Genomic DNA, 20,783 nt, shown 5'->3' with positions numbered 1-20,783 from the left:
TGAAGAATCAGAAATCAGTCCACGACTCATGCCATCCTAGGTTAGACATAGGGTCTTTTCAGCCTAGGATTCGGTCTCCAACGGGGGCCTCAGGACGCTTGGAGGAACGCCGTGACGGTGGCCCCTCCTAGATACCTGTTCTTATGGTTAGAGACGAACCATCTAACACCTCTCGCTCCTCTGCATCCCTAGCAACCCACTCATCTGTGGGGCAACCCACTCAGCCTCTCTTGAGCTTTCTAATATCCCAATTGTATTTTTCTCTGTCGCCTTCTCTCCTACAACCATTAGCAATGCCATCCGGATGGAGACCCAGTACACAAACCAGACCAGGCTTCTATTTCCAACATCACCATCGGGGCGCTTGGTGGAACCATTATGTGGCTGCCTTTTTTTTTTTTTCAATAGTATTTATTGAGCGCTTACTATGTGCAGAGCACTGTACTAAGCGCTTGGAATGAACAAGTCGGCAACAGATAGAGACAGTCCCTGCCGTTTGACGGGCTTACGGTCTAATCGGGGGAGACGGACAGACGAGAACAATGGCAATAAATAGAGACGAGGGGAAGAACATCTCGTAAAAACAATGGCAACTAAATAGAATCAAGGCAATGTACAATCCATTAACAAAATAAATAGGGTAATGGAAATATATACAGTTGAGTGGACGAGTACAGTGCTGAGGGGATGGGAAGGGAGAGGGGGAGGAGCAGAGGGAGAGGGGGAAAAGAGGGTTTAGCTGCGGAGAGGTGAAGGGGGGGTGGTAGAGGGAGTAGAGGGAGAAGAGGAGCTCAGTCTGGGAAGGCCTCTTGGAGGAGGTGAGTTTTAAGTAGGGTTTTGAAGAGGGAAAGAGAATCAGTTTGGCGGAGGCGAGGAGGGAGGGTGTTCCTGGACCGTGGGAGGATGTGGCCCGGGGGTCGACGGCGGGACGGGCGAGACCGAGGGACGGTGAGGAGGTGGGCGGCAGAGGAGCGGAGCGTGCGGGGTGGGCGGTAGAAAGAGAGAAGGGAGGAGAGGTAGGAAGGGGCGAGGTGATGTAGAGCCTTGAAGCCTAGAGTGAGGAGTTTTTGTTTGGAGTGGAGGTTGATAGGCAACCACTGGAGTTGTTTAAGAAGAGGAGTGACATGCCCAGATCGTTTCTGCGGGAAGATGAGCCGGGCAGCGGAGTGAAGAATAGACTGGAGCGGAGCGAGAGAGGAGGAAGGGAGGTCAGAGAGAAGACTGACACAGTAGTCTAGCCGGTATATAATGAGAGCCTGTAGCAGTAAGGTAGCCGTTTGGGTGGAGAGGAAAGGGCGGATCTTGGCGATATTTTGCTGGAGAACGTGGCCTAGTGGATAGAGCACGGGCCTGGGAGTCAGAAGGACCTGAGCTCTAATCCCAGATCCGCCAAACTGTCTGCTGTGTGGCTTTGGGCAAGTCACTTCACTTCTCTGTTACCACATCTGTAAAATGGGGATTAAGATCGTGAATCCCATATGAGATCTGTAAAATGGGGATTAAGATCGTGAACCCCATATGAGACGGGGACTGTGTCCAGCCTGATTAGCTTGTATCTACCCCAGCATTTAGAACAGTGCTTGACACGCAGTGAGCGCTTAACAAATATCATCATCATCACCCATCCTCTTGATAAGGGACAGATCCTCTAACATTTTTTCCCTCTAGTAATCCACCTTGGACCACGGACTGCTCACCCATTAACCTAGCTGAACCTGCTGATTCCCTTCTACCTAAATAGCTGCCTTTAGGAACAAATTACCTTTGCTTATCCCCCACTGGGTGAAGACATGTTTCCTTTTGTCTGTTCATGCTTCGGTGGATGCCCCTTTCAAAGGAAGGGAGGTATGCTCATGGTAAAGCTTGCTCTGGACCCTTCCGGATAACATCAGGGTCGACCGGGGAGAGTAGAGGGTGTGAAGTATCATGTGCACGGTGACCACTTTTTCACCACGGAAATTTTCTGGTATTCTTGAAGATGACCATTTTCCTCCTCGATGAGATAGTTAGGACAGATTTTTCCCACAACAACCATTCACCTGGAGAATTCAGAAGACACGCAGATGCAAACTGAAATGTCCCAAAACCCCTCTTGGGCAATCATCCACCACACTGTGGCCATCAGTGACGACTTGCAGATGAGCGGTGGGGCGGTGGTTTGGGGGGGGGGGGGGGTGCTGACATGGGGAAAGAGCTGCAGTTTGGTAGCACACACAGCAAATCTGCACCTCCCCTGGCAGCTCTGCAGTGGTGCCAGAGCACCCACAAATCCACAGGAAAATTCCCAGCTGTGACCCTGCAGCCTGCGAGTACTTCCCACATGCTCAGGTTTGTCTCTTCCACCCTACTTCTAACCCAAGAATCAGGTTGCAACCCCGCCTTCTGAAAAGGAGCTAACAAACACTTGCTTGCTGTGGGAATTTTTAAATGGCTTTGTGTACAGTTGGCCTCGTAAGCACTGGGTAAAAGGAAAATAAAAGCAACCTCGTCCAAGACAGCATCACATGTTTCCAATGTGAATGATAGGAGCCTGCAAAGGCACCCTGACCTGGAAACCAGCTTATTCTCCAATTTGCCACAATACTATAGATTACACAAGAAAATACCTGCTCCCCAGAAAGCCCCACAGGAAATCAATTACCCAGGAGAAAACAATTCATGCATCAAATCTTTTCACATGTGGTCTGGGTTCCCTACTTTCTACCAGAAGGGAATGCGGTGGGCTTGTTTGACCACGATGAAAAAAAGTTGCAGATGATCGAAAGCTTTCATCGGCATTAGTGTCATCCCAAGGGTGTTTTGAAAATAAACCCTTTCAACAAAACCCAAGAACTACAGTACCTTTGTACCTCAAACTTCTGCTCAACTTCCACTTCAGTTAAAGACCTAGTTAGTCAATCCTGCGTTAGTAATACCACATTTCCTGGATCGATAAATCACCGTGGCTGTCATACTAATATAAAAGTAGGTACGTACACACACACACACACGTACACGCACACGCACACAGATTTACAAAATTTCCAAACTGGCAAATTCCCCAGGCAGAGAATGGTCCTGCCCCTCAAAAAGGGAAAGCTTCCTCAAGAAAAGGATCTGAATTTAAGATGAAAAGATCCATCATCTTTTATCCCCGCTACAGGGCACAAATAAACGAAGCTATTTTTCTGAGTATCGCCAAATCAAAAAGCACAACATCTGGCCCCGGTCGCGGTCTTCCAAGTTGCTGGAACACCCTCCCCGATTCCCCCCGGCACCTAATGGAACACCTCTAATTCCACCCACCAACGAGCAGGAGATGGAAAGCAACTTCAAGAAGGAAACCCTCTAAGCAGCGGCTGGATAAGCCTTATCTGCCCCACGTCCCCCAATCCTCACGGTACCATCTGAGTTTAATATTCCTACTCCTCTCCTCTCGGCAACAGCTGTCACCCCTGTCAATCCTCCCTGCCCTCCCACCCACACGCACCACCCACACCTCCCCACCCTATGGGGGAGGCATGCCACCCACAGCCCTCAAAAACCATCATTCCCGGTACACCCTCCCCACTATCCATCGCCTGCCTAAATCTAAGGACTTCCTGCCAAGTATAACCCCCCCCCCTCCTGGGAGTCTGTCACCCCAAATCTCCAGGGGATCCCAGATGACCCACCCCCAGTTTCCCCCAGATATCACCCCCACCCCAGGACACTCGAGGCCACCTGGCTGACCCCACCCCAGAACAATTCCCAACGCACCCCGCCCCGTCCTCACCCCACTCGGCCCCTTAAACGACCGCCCCAGCAATCTGACTCCCAAGTACCACTACCCCCTAGAAAACCCGTAGATCCCTTGTCGGCCCTTCTGGATCTCCCCCTTCCCCACAGACCCTTTGCCCCCCACCCCACGCTACTACCCCACTCGGAGCTGTCCCTCCTCCCTCTCCATCTCAGACTCTCCCACCGACCCCGACCTCACTCCTTCCAGCTGCCTTTTCCTATCATCCCAGATCCCGACTCCTCTCAATCCCCGTTCCCTCCCCGCACGCCCCTTCGCCAGTTTCTGGCCTTCTCTCCACCCCGGCTCACCGGACCCCTGCTTCCACCCCCCCCCCCCCGCAAAAAAATAAAAAACGGGCATTTCCTGCACTCTTCCCCAGTTCCCCCTCAATCCTCGGATCTCCCTCTCCACCCTGGCTCACCGTCTCCCTCCCCCACCATTCCTTCTCCCACCCTAACCCTCCGGGTCCGCATGACTCCTGCCCCCCTAGAATCCTGACCTCCCCCCCACTCCCCCTTTCAGACTCACCCTCTCTCCCACCCCGATCCCTGACTCTCCCTGCCCCGCCGGCCCGGACCCCGCCCCCCTCCTCTCCCCCTCCTCACGGCGCCGGGCCCGGGACTGTACATCGGGGGGGGGGGGGGGGGGCTTCCTTATCTTCCCCTCTTCTCCTCCCCCTCCTCGGGGGTGTCCCGCCCGAGAGGGCCCGGGCCGGAGGCGGAGTAGGGAAAGGGGAACGGCCGCCGTCGCCGACACCCACCTCGACCGCTCGCCGCGCAGCCAACCCCGCCGCCGCCGCCGCCGGCTCAGACACCCACCTCGGCCACACCACCGCGCAGCCGAACCGCCCCAACGGCGGGGGGCGAGGACGGAGCGAAGAGGGGAAGGGAGGAGTGACAGCTCCTCGAGGCCAATCGAGAAGGGAGGGTCCGGGGGGCCCCCTCGTTAGGCGGGGAGTGGGGGAAAGGGGAAGACGGAGTGGGGAGGGGGAGATGGGGCGGGACGGGGAACGGTTAAGTTAGGTTGCTCGCTGGGCGATGGGGGGGGCGGAGCTGGGGGAACGGGGCAATCGGCGAAGGGGGCCGGGGAGGGGCGGGGAAAATGCAAATCGACTCGTTATCCATAACTGTTAGTGACCCGGAGGGCCGCTGCGGGGTCGGCCGCTGACCTCGGGGGGAGGCGAGGAGTCGAATCCCACCTGGGGGGGTGGCCGGGGCTAATCCCCGCAAGGGCAATTTTCCCTTTCGCCCGTGTGGGTCAGGGGGGAGGGAGGGGGGATGAGGCGGCTGGAGGAGAGGTTCCCCTCTCCGGGAACGAGGAGGTGGAGAAAAGGGAAAAGGGGGGCGGGGGGAGAAGGAAGCGGTGGAGTGGAGAGGTTTCCTCTCTGGCCATTGGACACGCCCTGAAAGGGGATCGGAGAGGTTCAGGGACCGGGCCGAAGTCGCACAGCGATGGCGAGGCGGTAAATCCCACATCATCTCTCTCTGACACCTATCGCGGCTACCGTTAGTCACTGTTATCCTCCGCCTCCGCATCTCTGGGCTCTGAGGTCTCTTTCGCCCCCTTCTCCGACTCTGATACTTGGGGGCTTCAGCCTCCACGTTGATGATGATCCTTCCGCCCCCTCAACCCCCGACGCACAGCGGCCACCCACTTCCTTGAAACTGGTGGGGCCCAGTGGAAAGAGCCCGGACCTGGGAGTCGGGAGGACCTGGGTTCCGATCTCCGCTCTTGCCACTTGTACGCTGTGTGACCTCGGGCAAGTCACTCGACTTCTCCGTACCTTAGTCTCTTCGACTGTAAAATGGGGATCGAATACCTGTTCTCCCTCCCTCCTAGACTCCGAGCCCTCTGCGGGACAGGGACTTTGTCCGACCTGATTATTTTGTATCTACCCCAGTGCCTGGCAAACAGTAAGTGCTTAAGAAATACCGCAGTTATTATCCTACTTCTCAACTCTGCTGGCTTTTTGCTTCATCCCACCTCTACTCCTCATCAGCATGGGCGTACGGTAGCTCCCCTCGTCTTCAAATAATGCCCTGCCTCTAATGTCGTCCACTTCAACCTATTACATTCCAACTTCAACCCTTCTTCCCCCAGATTCGGTCCTCACCGCCCCTCCCGCCCCCCAGTGACCTCCGGACTCTGCTCCCTCTTCATCTGTCCCTGGCTAGCGCGACCCTCCTGGACTCCCCGCCAATCCTCCCTCCCCCGATGCTAAAATCAACAGCTTCAGCTCTGCTCTCTCCACCAGACTTAAACCCCCCTGTCCCCCATCCCTCTCATCACTCTTGCACCACCAACCCCCAGCCCTGAATCATCCTCACGGCCCTCTTCCTCTACTCCTGCACTTGTGCAACTGAATGCTGCCGGTGGCATCAAGCAAAAACTCCTCACGTCTGGCTTCGAAGTTCTCCACCAGGTCTCCACCATCTCATGTATTGGCTCTCCCCATCCCGCTTGCATTCTCTGATCCTTCCAAGAGGACCTCCTACCTGTATCTCACTCGCCACTCTCCCGCTTCCAACCCTTCGCTCATGCTGTTCTCCTTGCAGGTAAGGCCCTCCTCCCCCACCGATCCAAGAACAGAGCTCTCCCCGTCTACAAAGCCCTCCCAAAATCCTACCTCCAAGAAGCCTTCTATGATTAATTCCCAACACCCCAAATTCTGTCGACCCAGCGGCTCGCTTAACACTTAGATACTTCCATCCATCTGGAACATGTATATAATCAATTGTACACTCGATGATTGATTCAGCTACTTCATCCTGACTTATCTGTACAACTTCCTGCTATATCCTGCTAAGAAGCAGCATGGCCTAGTGGAAAGAGTGCAGGCCCGGGAGTCGGAGGACCTGGGTTCTAATCCCAGCTCCGCCACTTGACTGCTGTGTGACCACGGGCAAGTCACTTCACTTCTCTGTGCTTCATTTCCCTCATCTGCCAAATGGGGATTCAATCCCCGTTCTTCCTCTTATTTAGACTGTGAGCGCCATGTGGGACCTGATGGTCTTGCATCTCCCTCCAGCACTTAGTACAGCTCTTGGCACGTAGTAAGCGCCAAACGAATCCACAGTTATTATCCTTGTCTTCCTCTTGCTGCCACTATTTGTAAATACTTCTTGTCTGTTCCTCTCCCCCTTTAGACTCTAAGCTCCTTGAAGGCAGGGGAGGCGTGCTTCGCTTGTGTGGTACTCTCCCAAGCACATCAGAGTAGAACGCTTGGCATTCAGTAGGCACTCAGTAAATACCGTTGATTCATTGAGAAACACTCAATTGAGAAGCAGCGTGCAGCGTGGCTCAGTGGAAAGAGCACGGGCTTTGGAGTCAGAGGTCATGGGTTCGAATCCCGGCTCGGCCACTTGTCAGCTGTGTGACTTTGGGCAAGTCGCTTAACTTCTCGGTGCCTCAGTTACCTCATCTGTAAAATGGGGATTAAGACTGTGAGCCCCACGTGGGACAACCTGACTCCCCTGTGTCTACCCCAGTGCTTAGAACAGTGCTCGGCACATAGTAAGCGCTTGACAAATACCAACATCATCATTAGGAGAAGCAGCGGGGCTTAATGGATAGACCACGGGCCTAGAAGTCAGAAGGTCGTGGGTTCTAATTAATAATGTTGGTATTTGTTAAGCGCTTACTATGTGCCGAGCACTGTTCTAAGCGCTGGGGTAGACATAGGGGAATCAGGTTGTCCCACATGGGGCTCACAGTCTTAATCCCCATTTTACAGATGAGGAAACTGAGGCACAGAGAAGTTAAGTGACTTGCCCACAGTCACACAGCCGACAAGTGGCAGAGCTGGGATTCGAACTCATGAGCCCTGACTCCAAAGCCCATGCTCTTTCCACTGAGCTAATTCTGGCTCCACCCCCTGACTGCTGTGTGACCTTGGGCCTCACTTCTCAGTACTTCATCTGGAAAATGGGGATGAAGAGTGTGAGCCCCATGTGGGACAGGGACTGGGTCCAACCTGACTAACTTGTATCTACCCCAATGCTTAGAACAGTGCTTGGCACCTAATAAGAACTTAGCAAGTATCATCGTTAGTAATAGAGGCAGGACTGGATGTCAGGAGACCTTGGTGTGACCTTGGGCTATGTGACCTGGGGCAAGTCACCTAACTTCACTGTGCCTCAGTTTCATCATCTGCAAAATGGGGATTCAATACCCCCTTAGATTGTGAGCCCTGTATAGGATAGAGATTGGGTCTGGCCTAATTGTATGGTATCTACCCCTTGCTTAGCACAGTACTTGGTATGTAGTAAGTGGTTAACAAATACCACTGTTGTTATTATTATCATTATTATTATTACTATCGGTATCTGGAGGTTTGGTGGGATTTGGGGAACAGCAATTCTGCGTTTGCCCTGTCCCCCCTCCTTCAATCCTATCACAACTCAGCTGGCGTCTCCCCAGACCGAGTTGTCCCAACCCTCCCAGTCTGTCCTTGTCCATTAGCTGCTCAATCCCCCTGACCATCCTGGTGGCCCTTCTCTGGCCCTTCTCCAGCTGCACTCCCCACCCTACACTAGTTGCCTGGACCCCTCTGGCAGTTCTCCCATACATACCCCCTCCCACAACACCCCTGGGGCTTGGAAAAAGCTCCCATGGCCACCAGCCTCTCGCTGCCCTAAGGCTCCTAGAGGGAGAGAATGGGGTGTGGGGGTGTTCAGTTCATGGAGCTGAGAGCTCTGACTTGCCCCCTCTCCAACATTCCTGTCTTGGGACCCAGTTATCTAGCCACCATTTTCCTCTTACCCTCCTCAACCAACATTCAATTCCCTCCTGGGACCCAGTAAATTAATATTTATCGAGCTCCCGGTGTATGCAAACCACTCTACCAGAGAGCTTGAGGGAGTACAGTAGAAAGTACAAGATCCACATTCCCTACCCTCAAGGAGTTTATGATCCAATCGAGGAGACAGGCAGACAGAAGTTATTTACAAATAATTGGAGCAGGAGACACGACCAAGTTACAATTGGTAGACTAGGGAAAGATGAACAGATGAATAAGTAGCGTCATGGATCAATATTATACATAAGTGCTAAGAATGGTTATGGGATGACTCAACCAGGGGCGGTAGAAATTAATTGGGAGAATCTACTTGGAGCAACTTTATTTACCGAATGTCTGCTGGCTGCGGTGTCGGGCTAAGTGTGGGGAAAGGTACCAGGATGATCATTCAGACCTACTTCCTGGCCTCAGGGGATTTACAGGCTAAGAATAAAGGTGCTGAGGGATGGAATGGGACACCTAAGGAAAGACTGAAATGATAAAATCAGCAAAACAACAGAAGAAAACAAGGACAACAATAAAAATAACCAGGGTGGTAGAATAGTGCAGCAAAAGCAGCAGAGTTTGAGGTTTCTTGTCCCTCAAAAGTCCAGAAATCACAACAGCCACAACCTAACCAAGTGTTGTTACAGGGCAGGATGGGAACACCCTCCACCCGCAGATGGCATAGGGGATGGGTAGTATCCAGCAAGGGACTGAAGACAGGAAAGTTGAAAGCGAGGCATAGAAGGGGGGTTTAAGAGAAGCAGAGAATGTGAGCTGGAGAGTAACTGGGGTGTCCTCTAGACTGTAAACTCGTGGGCAGGTCATGTGTCTACCAATTCTGCTCTGTTGTTACCTTGTACTCTCCCAAGCGCTTGGTGCAGTGCTCTACGCACTGTAAGGACTCAGTAAATACAATTGAAACTGGGGAAGAGAGCAGATATGTAAGGAGAAAGCTGATGGAGAGCCCTGAAGCCAACAATAAGGAGTTTGTTTCATTTGGAGCAAAATGCCTAGCCATTGCGGGGATTGTGAGGAGGGGAGAAATGGGTTCTGGATGGTACTTTAGAAAGTTGATCCGGGTGACAAATGTGCGGGAGGGATAGCCTGAAGAGGAAAGAGGCTTTAGGCAGAGAGATGAGTGAAGAGACAGATGCCATAGTCTGGTTGGGAAATGATGAGTGTGTGAACCAGGGTGGTGTCTATTTAGGTGAACAGGAAGGAGGGGATCTGGGAATTACTGAGGAGGAAAACCCAGCAGGATTTAGCAACAAACTGAACATGAGAGTTAAAAGTCAACAAGGAGGTGAAGATGGCCCCAAGATTCCAAGTTTCTGGTCCTCGGGGACTTCCATATCCATGTGGATGTTGCTGCTGACCACCCCCCACCCACCCCATCCCCCACAGGACTCACACTGGATCACATCACCACTGATCATTTTCCCATTTCTAACTTCACCAGCTCTGAAATGCCACTCTCTGACCACAACCCGCCGTCTCTGGGAAGCAGCATTGATGTAGTGGCTAGAGCACCGGCCTGGGAGTCAGAAGGGCCTGGGCTCTAATCCCGGCTCCTCCATTTGTCTGCTGTGTGACCTGGGGCAAGTCACTTCATTTCTCTGTGCCTCAGTTACATCATCTGTAAAATGAGGATTAAGTCTGTGAGCCCCAGGTGGGACAGGGACTGTGTCCAACCCAATTTGCCTATATCCACCCTAGTGCTTAGTACAGTTCCTGGCACAAAGCAAGCACTTAATAAATACTATTCTTTCATTCATTCGATAGTATTTATGGAGCGCTTACTATGTGCAGAGCACTGTACTAAGCGCTTGGAATGTACAATTTGGCAACAGATAGAGACAATCCCTGCCCAATGACGGGCTCACAGTTTAATTGGGGGAGAAAGACGGCAGCGCAAAACAAAACGAAACAAAAACAAGACAACATTATCACGATTATTATTATTATTATTATTATTAACCTCCCAACCTGCCATCTCTCTCATGTCCCCTCCACCTAGGGACCTCTTCCATCTGTAGACCCTCTCCCTTTATAATAATAACGATGTTGGTATTTGTTAAGCGCTTACTATGTGCAGAGCACTGTTCTAAGCGCTGGGGTAGGTACAGGGTAATCAGGTTGTCCCACATGAGGCTCACAGTCTTCATCCCCATTTTACAGATGAGGAAACTGAGGCACAGAGAAATAAAGTGACTTGCCCACAGTCACACAGACATCGTGCTTCCCTTGGACTCTTATAATAAAAATAATAATAATGGTATTTGTTAAGCACTTACTATGTGCCAGGCACTGTACTAAATGCTGGAGTGGATATAGACAAATTGGGTTGGTCACAGTCCCTGTCCCATGTGGGGCTCACCTTCTGAATCCCCATTTTACAGATGAGGGAACTGAGGCACAAAGAAGTCAAGTGATTTGCCCAAGGTCACACAGCAGACAAGTGGTGGAGCTGCGATAAGAACCCATGACTTTCTGACTCCCAGGCCAGTGGTCTAGCCACTACGCCATGCTGCTTCTGTTCTCTTAGATTGGGAGTCCCTCAAGGAACAGGAATTGTGTCTGATTCCTATCCATGTCTTCTCTCCCAACCCTTAGTACAGTGTTCTGCACATAGTAAGCACTTAATAAACACTGTGAATATTACTGGTTGTAGAAGCAGCGTGGCTTAGTGGAAAGAGCACGGGCTTGAGAGTCAGAGATCGTGGGTTCTAATCCCAGCTCTGCCACTTGTCTGCTGTGTGACCTTGGGCAAGTCACTTAACTTCTCTGTGCCTCAGTTACCTCATCTGTAAAAATGAGGATTAAAAATGTGAGCCCCGCGTGGGACAATCTGATTACCTTGTATCTACCCCAGCGCTTAGAACAGTGCTCAGCACATAGTAAGCGCTTAATAAATGCCATAATAATTATTACTACTACTACTATTATCGATCTATCAATCAGTGGTATTTATTGAGCACTTACTATGTGCGAAGCACCATACTAAGCACTTGAAAATACAACGGAATTAGCAGACAAGTTCCCTGCCCACAAGGAGCTTACAGTCTAGAGGGGGGAACAAACATCAACGTGAATAAATAAATGAAAGATATGTACCTAAGTGCTGTGGGACGGAGGGAGGGGTGAATAAAGGGTGTAGATCCAACTGCAAGGGTGATGCAGAAGGGAGTGGGTGATGGGAGAAGGGAGGAGGAGATGTGCCTTCAATAAGGCTTTGAAGGCGGAGAGAGTGATCGTCTGTCAGATATGAAGAGGGAGGGCGTTCCAGGCCAGAGGCAGGACGTGGGCGAGAAGTCGGTGGTGAGAGAGACGAGATGGAGGTACAGTGAGTAGGTTGGCATTAGAGGAGCAAAGTGTGCAGATTGGGTTGTAGTAGGAAAACAGCAAGGTAAGGTAGGAGGGGGCAAGGGGATTGGGTGCTTTAAAGCCGATGGTGAAGAGTTTCTGTTTGATGTGGAGGTGGCCGGGCAACCACTGGAGATTCTTCAGGAGTGGGGAAACACGGACTGAACGTTTCTGTGGGAAAATGATCCGGGCAGCAGAACGAAGTATGAACTGGAGTGGGGAGAGAGAGGAGCCAGGGAAGTCAGCAAGGAGGCTGATGCAGTGATCCAGGCGGGATAGGATAAATGCTTGGATTAACGTGGTGGCAAGTTTGGGTGGAGAGGAAAGGGTGGATTTTAACGATGTTGTGAAGGTGGAACCGACAGGATTTAGTGACAGATTGTATATGTAGGTTATATGGGTGGGATGAGTCAAGGATGACACCAAGGTTATGGACTTGTATGATAGGGAGGATGGTGGTGCTGTCTACTGTGACAGGAAAGTCAGCGGGAGGACAGGGTTTCGGTGAGAAGATAAGGAATTCTGTTTTGAACATGCTAAGTTTGAGGTGTCGGCAAGCCATCCAAGTAGCAGTGTCCTGGTAGCGATGTCCTGAAGGCACGAGGAAATGCAAGACTGCAGAGAAGGAGAGAGATCAGGGCTGGAGATGGAGACTGGGGAATCATCTCCTTAGAGATGGTAGTTGAAGCCATGAGAGTGAAATGAGTTCTCCAAGGGAGTGGGTCTAGATGGAGAATAGAAGGGACCCCGAACTGAGCCTCGAGGGGCTCCCATGAGCTTCCGGCCCCATCCTGTTTCCACTAGGCCTCGACAACTTCATTCATTCATTCATTCAATAGTATTTATTGAGCGCTTACTATGTACAGAGCACTGTACTAAGCGCTTGGGATGAACAAGTCGGCAGCAGATAGAGACAGTCCCTGCCGTTTGACGGGCTTACGGTCTAATCGGGGGAGACGGACAGACGAGAACAATGGCAATAAACAGCGTCAAGGGGTAGAACATCTCGTAAAAACAATGGCAACTAAATAGAATCAAGGCGATGTACAATTCATTAACAAAATAAATAGGGTAACGAAAATATATACAGTTGAGTGAACGAGTACAGTGCTGTGGGGATGGGAAGGGAGAGGTGGAGGAGCAGAGGGAAGAGGGGAAAATGAGGCTTTATAATAATGTTGGTATTTGTTAAGCGCTTACTATGTGCCGAGCACTGTTCTAAGCGCTGGGGTAGACATAGGGGAATCAGGTTGTCCTGATTTAGCTGCTTTAGCTGCGGAGAGGTAAAGGGGGGATGGCAGAGGGAGTAGAGGGGGAAGAGGAGCTCAGTCTGGGAACGCCTCTTGGAGGAGGTGAGTTTTAAGTAGGGTTTTGAAGAGGGAAAGAGAATCAGTTTGGCGGAGGTGAGGAGGGAGGGCGTTCCGGACCGCGGAGGACGTGACCCGGGGGTCGACGGCGGGATAGGCGAGACCGAGGGACGGCGAGGAGGTGGGCGGCAGAGGAGCGGAGCGTGCGGGGTGGGCGGTAGAAAGAGAGAAGGGAGGAGAGGTAGGAAGGGGCAAGGTGATGGAGAGCCTTGAAGCCTAGAGTGAGGAGTTTTTGTTTGGAGCGGAGGTCGATAGGCAACCACTGGAGTTGTTTAAGAAGGGGAGTGACATGCCCAGATCGTTTCTGCAGGAAGATGAGCCGGGCGGCGGAGTGAAGAATAGACCGGAGCGGGGCGAGAGAGGAGGAAGGGAGGTCAGAGAGAAGGCTGACACGGTAGTCTAGCCGGGATATAACGAGAGCCCGTAATAGTAAGGTAGCCGTTTGGGTGGAGAGGAAAGGGCGGATCTTGGCGATATTGTAGAGGTGAAACCGGCAGGTCTTGGTAACGGATAGGATGTGTGGGGTGAACAAGAGGGACGAGTCAAGGATGACACCGAGATTGCGGGCCTGAGAGACGGGAAGGATGGTCGTGCCATCCACGGTGATAGAGAAGTCTGGGAGAGGACCGGGTTTGGGAGGGAAGATGAGGAGCTCAGTCTTGCTCATGTTGAGTTTTAGGTGGCGGGCCGACATCCAGGTGGAGACATCCCGGAGGCAGGAGGAGATGCGAGCCTGAAGGGAGGGGGAGAGGACAGGGGCGGAGATGTAGATCTGCGTGTCATCTGCGTAGAGATGGTAGTCAAAGCCGTGAGAGCGAATGAGTTCACCGAGGGAGTGAGTGTAAATGGAGAACAGAAGAGGGCCAAGAACTGACCCTCTCATCCTCACTTGCTCTACCTCCGCACTCTCTTCCACGCAGAAACACTACTTCTCCCTCATTAACTCCCATGCCCTTTGACACCACCAACTATTTCAGACTTTTAACTCCTTCCTGAAACCCTCAGCCCCCCGGTGACCCTGCCAGCTACAGTACTCTGTTGTCCAAATGGATACCATCAGCTCCCCCAAATTCTCTCTCCTCTCCCCAGCTCCCTCCCACCCTTCTCTCTTCCTTCTCAGCCTTCTTTTCAAGAGATTTTCCCTCCTGCATTCAAAATCCACCCACTCCACCTGCTCTGCCTATAATAAATGCCTGGCACATAGTAAGTGCTTAAAAGTGCCATGAAAAAAATAATAATTATGGTATTCATCAAGTACTTACTGTGTGCCAAACACTGTACTAAGCACTTAGGTAGATACAAGATAATCAGGTCCCACATGAGGTTCACAGTCTAAGAAGGATGGAAAACCGTCACTGAATCCCCATTTTGCAGATGAGAGAACTGAAGCACAGAGAAGTTAAGTGACTTGGCCAGGGTTATGGAGCAGACAACTGACAGCCGGGATTAGAACCCAGGTCAGTCAGTCAGTTCATCGAATGTACTGAAGCGTTTATCGTGTGCAGACCCGGGCCTGTGCTCTTTCCAGTAGGCCATGCCGCTACTCATAAATGCCAAATAGATTCCCACTCCTTCCCTTCTCACCTTTTAAAAATACTTGTGCCCACCCTCCTTCCCTCCCTGACTGCCATCTTCAACCACTCACTCTCTGATGGCACCTTCCCCTCCCTGCCTTCAGATATTCCCACATCTCCCCTATCCCCCAGAAAACTTCTCTGGAACCCACTGCACCTTCCACGTACCATCCCGTCTCCCTTCCCCCATTCCTGCCCAAATTCTTTGGAGTTGAAGACACTTGCTGCCTCTACTTCCTCTTTTTCAATTTCTCTCTTGACGTTCTACAATCTGGTCTCTGCACTCTTCGGTCCACTGAAAACGCTCTCTACCAGGTTACCAATAGCACCTCTAGTTAAATCTAATGGAATCTACTCTCTCCTAATCCTCTTCGACCTCTCGGCTGCCTTCGATGCCGGGGACCACTCCCTTCTCTTGGAAACACTATCTAACCAGAGTTTTACTAATAGTCCTCTCCCCAGTCTCCTCTGATCACTCTGGTCGAGGCTTCTCAGTCTCTTTCGCTGGCCCTGCCTTTGCCTCCCACCCACTATCTCTGTGGGTGTCCCGTCCAAGCTCTGTTCTGGGTCCTCTTCTCTGTTCTATCTACATTCAATCTTTGGGGAGCTTATCCACTCCCAAGGCTTCAGCTTCTACCTCTATGTAAATAACTCTCAAATCTACCTTGCTAGCCCCGACATCTCTCTTTCTCTGCAATCTCGTATTTCCCCCTGCCTCTAGGACATCCCTAAATAGATTTCCCATTGGCATATCAAGCTCCATTTGTCCCAAACTGAGCTCCTCATCTTCTTTCCCAAGTCCTCTCCTCTTGCCTCACTTTCCCATCACTTATGTACATATCTATAATGTATTTATTTATATTAAGTCTGGCTCCCCCTCTAGACTGTAAGCTCCTTGTGGGCAGGGAATGTGTCTATGGTTGTATTGTACTCTCCCAAGTGCTAAGCACCCAGTAAGCACTCAATAAATATGATTGAATGAATGAATGAATGAATCACTGTTGGCAACACCACCATCCTCCCTGTCTCTCAAGCCTAAAACTGTCATTATCCTTGACTCCCCCCTCTCTTCCCACCCCCATATCCAGTCTGTTGCCAAATACTGTCAGCTTTTCCTCCACAATATTTCCAGTTTCTGCCCCTTCCCCTCTAGCCAAACAGCCGCCGTGCTGATCCAGGCACTTGTCATAGTCCAATTTAACTACTACTACTACTCTCCTCACTGGTCCCTCTGTCCCCAGTCTCCCCGCTCTCCAGGCCGTGCTTCACTCTCCTACCTGGATTCTTTATCTAAAATAACGATAATAATAATAATAATGGTATTGCTTAAGCACTTACTGTTTGCCAAGCACCGTACTAAGCGCTCGAGTAGCTTGTATCTACCTTACAAGTTAATCGGGTTGGACAGAGTCCCCATCCCACATGAGGCTCACAGTCTTCATCCCCATTTTACAGATAAGGGAACTGAAGCACAGAGAAGAAGGGACTTGCCCAAGGTCACACAGCAGACAAGCAGCAGAGCAGGGAATGTCATTTCGTGCTCATCTCCCCTCTCCTCAAAAACCTCCTCTTTTCTGCATCAAGTAGAAACTCCTGTCCATTGGCTTTAAGGCTCCCTCCCTCCTACTCATCCATTCTCTTCTCCTACACATCAGCTTGCACTCTTTGCTCCTCTCAAGCCATTCTACTCACTGTGCCCTGTTCTCACCTCCCCTGCTGCTGACCTCTTGCTCACGCCCTTCCCCAGCCAAGAGCCAGACAGGTGGGTTGGTCTGGGTTACCACATAATATTAATGAAAGTGGTATTTGTTAAGTGCTTATTATGTGCCAAGCACTGTGCCAGCAGCACGGGGGTAGATACAAAATAATCAGGCCCACATAAGGCTCCCAGTCTAAGTAAGTGGGAGAATAAGTACTTAATCCCCATTTTGCTGATGAGGAAACTGAAACCCAAAGAAGTGAAGTGATTTGCCTGAGGTCTCACAGCAGGTGTGATGGAGACAGGATTAGATCCTAGGTCCTCTAGTCCTAGGCCTGGGCTCTTTCCATTAGGCTTCCAGATTGTAAGCACCCTCTGGACTTGGGGACAGGGAACATGTCTACCAAATGTATTATATTGTACTCCCTCAAGCGCTTAGTACAGGGCTCCATCATTCATTCATTCAATTGTATTTATTGAATGCTTACTGTGTGAAGAACACTGTACTAAGCGCTTGGGGGAGTATACTACAACAATAAACAGACACATTCCCTGCCCACAAATAGCTTATAGTCTAGACGGCAGAAGACAGACAGCAATGCAAATAAATAAATGACAGATATGTACACAAGTGCTATGAGGCTGGGTGGGGGGAAAAACCAAAGGGATCAAGTCAGGGCGATGCAGAGGGAGTGGGAGAAGAGGTAAGGAGGAGCTTAATCTGGGAAGGCTTCTTGGAGGAAATGTGCATTCAATAAGGCTTTGAAAGAGGGGAGAGTAATTTGTCAAATTTGAGGAGGGAGGGCATTCCAGGCCAGAGGTAGGACGTGGGCTAGGAGTCGGCAATGAGCTAGGCGAGATCCAGGCACAGTGAGAAGGTTAGCACTAGAGGAGCGAAGTGTGCGGGCTGGGTTGTAGATGGAGAGTAATGAGGTGAGGTAGGAGGGGGCGAGGTGGTGGAGTGCTTTAAAGTCAACGGGTGAGGAGTTTAAGCACTCAACGGATTTGATTGATTAGGTCATGCTGCTTCTCCCAAACCCCCAGCCCCCTCTCACCCTCCAGGAAAGTCAGGGAGCTGCAGAACTTGACCTTAAAGTAAAGCCAGAGGGAAAAGACAGGAGAGGAAGATTGGACTTGTGTGGGTGGTGGGGGAAGGGAACCACAGCAGCATTGCCTAGTGCAGTCCAAAATCAGGGCCTGATTTCCTGGGAGTTAGGAGTCTTGGGCTCTGTTACCGTGGATAACAGCCCCGAGGAATGGGAGAGAACGGAGGGCTGGGTCCGGCACCACTCCAGCAGGGCTAGAGAATGTAAAGTGGAGGACCAGGTTTCCTTAAGTATGTAAGGTAAAAAGGCAGGATCTCAATAGGATGGAAGGCGGAAGGCCAGGTGTAAGATGAAAAGTCAGTCTTGCGAAATAAGGGAAAGCTCAGCTGCTGTGGAAAAGGTGCTGCCCTCCAGAAGAAAATGAGTCACTGAGTCAGGAGGCACAAGAGTGAAGATGCACCATAAACCTCTAGTTGAAACAAGATGCTGTGTGGCCTAGAGGATAGAGCCCGGGCCTAGGAGTCAGCAGGACCTGGGTTCTAATTCCGGCTCTGCCGCTTGTCTGCTGTATTACCTTGGGTAAGTCACTTAAATTCTCTGGGCTTCAGTTGCCTCATCTATTAAATAGGGATTGAGACTGAAAGCCCCATGTGGGACAGGGACTGTGTCCAACCTGATTAGCTTGTATCTCCCCCAGAGCTCAGTACAGTGCCTGGCATATAAAAAGCACTTAACAAGTACCATGCAAAATAAAAAAGAAAGAACCGACTGAGACCAGGTGACAGGTCTCTTGGATCACTGATGGGGACACTATCTGACCAAGCTTGAAGCTACTTGTCTCTCCACAACACATCCTGTGACCTCCAACAAGTCATTTAACCTTTTGGCGTCTCAGTGTGCTCACCTGTAAAATGGGTAGAATAGTCTCTACTTCTCCCTACCTCCCAAGGGTGTTGTGAGGGTAAAATGAGGTCATTGATGTTGAAGAGTTTTGGAAAAATAATAAAAATAATAATGGTGGTATTTGTTAAGCTCTTACTATGTGCCAAGCACTGTACTAAACCCTGGGCTGGATACAAGCAAATCGGGTTGGAGACAGTCCCCGTCCCACGTGGGGCTCACAGTCTCAATCCCCATTTTACAGATGAGGTAACTGAGGCAGAGAAGTGAAATGACTTACCCAAGGTCACACAGCAGACGTGGCCATGCCAGGAATAGAACCTGTGACCTTCCGACTCCCAGGCCCGTGCCCTATCCGCTACACCACGCTGCTTCTCTACACATTCAAGTGCTTTGCAAATTCAAGGGGTTATAATGAAAACTTCTTAAATAAAGTTTGCCTATTTCTCTCTCTGCCGCTCACAGATGCTTTAGGATCAAAAAACCACCGTCTCCAGGGCCTGGGAACACAGACTCTTGGATGGGTGGATGAAGTGGGAAGGGGCAGGGTTAAAAATGGATCATCCTTCTGTCCTTCCAAAGAGGAAGAGACCTTAGGCCAAGGGACCGTGAGCTCCTGGAGGGTAGGGAAAGTGTTTTTTACTTCTTCTGTCTGTCCCCCAAGTGCTCAATACAGAACTCTGCACAATATGTGCCCAATATATACTGGGGACGGTGATACGGACATTGGAACCTCTCAAAGGGCCTGTTTGGTTTTCTCCTTGGAACCTGGGAGAAATGGGAAATGGGGAGTCCCAGGGGGCTCTCTGTCCTTCAAGCAGGAGACAAACTTCCTCCTTCACTGTCTGGATCCCCATCCCTGAATAATGCCAGCCCCCGCTGCCCCCAGCAACCCTGTTGGATTTGGAAGCTGAGTTTGGACGGGGAGAGAAGAATGGAGGAATAGAAGAAGAAAAAGGGAGGCAGTAGGATGGACAAGATGACTACCTGAAGGTTTCTTCTTGCCCTAGAGCCTGGTTAGGGTGGTTGAGGGGATAGGGGTAGGGATGGGGAGAAAGAAAGATAAACCCAAAATTCCTGAAGGAAAGAGAGAAGCTGAGAGAGCAGGACACAGGCAAGGGAAGCAATGTGGAAAGCAGCATGGTCTAGTGGATAAAGCATAGGCCTTGAAGGCAGAGGACCTGGGTTCTACTCCTGGCTCCACTACTTGCCTGCTGTGTGACCTGGGGCGAGTTACCTAACTGCTCTGGGCCTCAGTTTCCTCAACTGCAAAATGGCGATTCAATGCCTGGTCTCCCTCCTACTTAGACTGAGAGCTCCATGTCAGGGAGGGACTTTAACCAACCTGATTAACTTGTATCTACCCCAGGGTCCGGGGCCAGAGTGTATGCTGGCCCATCATTTAAGAGGTAGTATATATATAGTAGAGTATATATTTATAGATAGATGTAAGTATATATATATATATATATGTATATCTATATAGAGATATATTTCTGTATATATCTGTTATTTATTTATATTAATGTCTGTCTCCCCCTCTAGACTGGGAGCTCATCGTGGGCAGGAATGTGTCTGTTGTTATACTGTACTCTCCTAAGCGCTTAGTAGAGTGCTTTGCATACAGTAAGCACTCAATAAATATGATTGAATGAATGAACAGTGCTTGACACATAGTAAGTGCTTAACAGATACCATAAAAAAAGTGAGAAAATTTATCCTTGACTCCTCCCTCTCTTTCTAGTCCCATATTCGGTCTGTCGCCAAATGCTGTCACTTCTTCCTCCACAATATTTCCAGGATCTGCTCCTTCCTTTCCATTCGAAGGGCCACCATGCCGGTCCATGACAGAAACATCATAACCTAGTGAATAGAACCAGGGCCTGGGAGTCAGAAGGATCTGGATTCTAATCCTGGATCTGCCACTTGTCTGCTGGGTGACCTTGGGCAAGTCACCTCATGTCTCTGGGCCTCAGTTACCTCATTGGTAAAATGGGGATTGACACTGTGAGCCCCATGTGGGAAAAGGGCTGTATCCAACGTGATTAGCTTGTATCTACCCCAGCACTTAGTACAGTGCCTGGCACATAGTAAGCACTTAAATACTACAGTTATTATTATTACGATGCACTTGTCATATCCTAGCCTGACTATTGCATCGGCCTCCTTATTGATCTCCCTGCCTCCAGTCTCTCCCTTCTCCAGTCTATACTTGGCCTTCCTGCCCAGATCACTTTTCTAAAATACCATTCTGCACTTCTCCCCACTCCTCAAAAACCTCCAATGGTTAT

The 20,783-nt window shown here is 50.6% G+C and overlaps 1 protein-coding gene across 5 annotated transcripts in view; it reads right to left on the bottom strand.

Moving 5' to 3' along the window:
* The window catches only part of GNG7 (G protein subunit gamma 7), a 199,032-nt gene extending 194,305 nt beyond the window's left edge, over positions 1-4,727 (bottom strand). For 3 of the 5 annotated variants that reach the window (XM_029050970.2, XM_029050975.2, XM_029050972.2), the window contains exon 1: positions 4,579-4,727. The gene's annotated coding sequence lies outside the window, so the exon portion shown is untranslated. Of the gene's footprint in view, positions 1-4,520 lie in introns of all 5 variants that reach the window. The other 2 variants (XM_029050971.2, XM_029050973.2) reach the window with 2 other exon arrangements.
* Positions 4,728-20,783: the final 16,056 nt, after the last annotated feature.

This window comes from Ornithorhynchus anatinus, chromosome X1 (genome assembly GCF_004115215.2).
Source record: "Ornithorhynchus anatinus isolate Pmale09 chromosome X1, mOrnAna1.pri.v4, whole genome shotgun sequence".
NCBI lineage: Eukaryota > Metazoa > Chordata > Mammalia > Monotremata > Ornithorhynchidae > Ornithorhynchus > Ornithorhynchus anatinus.
This window is presented reverse-complemented; position numbering and strand designations above follow the sequence as displayed.